The sequence below is a fragment of the Scyliorhinus torazame genome, chromosome 5, assembly GCF_047496885.1.
Source record: "Scyliorhinus torazame isolate Kashiwa2021f chromosome 5, sScyTor2.1, whole genome shotgun sequence".
In the NCBI taxonomy this organism is placed as follows: Eukaryota; Metazoa; Chordata; class Chondrichthyes; order Carcharhiniformes; family Scyliorhinidae; genus Scyliorhinus; species Scyliorhinus torazame.
The window spans coordinates 292799990-292801500 of NC_092711.1; the positions used below are offsets into that span (position 1 = coordinate 292799990).

A 1511-nucleotide genomic window follows, 5' to 3' on the forward strand; every position below is an offset into this window, starting at 1 on the left:
GACACCCTGCGGAACCACGGTCGCTCTCTCCCTGTTGACCTAGAGCCCCATTTCTAAACTTGAGAGTTCATTCTCTTTTGGGCCTGTTACTCCATTTGTTTTGTTTCTTCTTGCAGCCGTTTTCAGTCCTGGCAGCCAGCAGCAGCTTCCTTTCAGTCTGTGCATCTCCCCTTTAAGAGGGGCAGACTGCCTTTAAGAGATGCAGGCTAATCGCTTCTTGGCCTTTTGGCTAAGATCAAGTGTAGTATCTGCTCTGCCTTTTGGCTCAGACCTGGTATGTCTCTCTTGTGGGGATCATGAATTGGATTCAATTTGAATTTGAATTGGTCTTTGGAGCAGGCAAGGAGCTGGAGTAGGGGTTCGCCCTTGACCCACACTCTGAGCCCTGGCTTGGTAACTCAGAAAAAGTAATTAAAAAAAAAAAAAAAATTAAATAAATAAATAAAAAAATAATAAAAAGAAATGCTGGCTAGCTGGAGCTCATGCTAGCTTTGCGCACTTTAAAATCCTCTGTTGAATATGCAGCCAGCCAGCTGTGCAGGCCACACTCGGTTTAACGTTACAATCAGGCAGGAGAGGAGACAGCCTGATGTTTGCGTGTTTCCTGCCTCAACAGGACCAGGCAGATCAGGGACGGCGGCCTCCACGCCCAAAAATAGGTGCTGGCAAACTTTTAGTTTAAACAGTGCAAATTAACACGGGCAGATCAGCTGACCTTGAATTTTATTTTACGATTGTTTACCATTTCCCTCCTGTGAGAAGCTATCCCTCAGAAGACTGATTGATAATACCTGGGCGAGGTTGATCTTTCATAAGAGTATCTCTTTACATATTGAGACGGCTTTAGTCCCAGTGTTAGTCCGAACAATCCTGGGGCCGAGAAACTGGATCCCAGACTGAGCCATACTCTGTCAGAGGCACAAAGTAAAACCTCTATCTTGGTCCAAAAACTCCTCTGAACGTGATTTTGATTAAGGGTGCTCTGTTTTATGTATGAGGAACCACATATGCCATGCCAACAATTTATGAATACATTACATGTGCTGTAACTGAGAACAATTGCAATAAAAAAAAGAGAGTTCTTTTAATAAAAGGCTGAAAAACCATGGAAACATGTTTATTGGGCACTGCAGCTTTGATTTTGTTAAAATGCACCCTCCGAAGAGAGGGGCTAGCATTTTAAAACTCGAGGAATTTAGCTCACACACACAACTTTAGGTTTCACTACACATGTCATCAGGAATCCTTGGCTTGCAAGGCAAATTCTTGCAGCTAATCAGCAGTCAGCTCAGGAGTGTGAAAGATGACGAGACATGAAAGTCTGCCTCAGTTCTCCGCACTAATTCCTGAAAAATTAATTACTGTTTTTAAAAACAAAAATAACCCCCGCAAACCTGACTGCTTGCCACCATCTTTAATGCCGTTCTGTTGCATATGAATTGCAGAATGGTTCCCAAAGGTAAGCGCACATTGTGATCTGCAAATATTGTTGCTAGGGGAGCTGCCTCAAT

General features: G+C 43.4%; 1 pseudogene; it reads left to right on the forward strand.

Moving 5' to 3' along the window:
* The first annotated feature begins 209 nt into the window (after positions 1-209).
* On the forward strand, positions 210-410 carry LOC140422837 (U2 spliceosomal RNA; annotated as a pseudogene).
* The last annotated feature ends 1101 nt before the right edge of the window (positions 411-1511 follow it).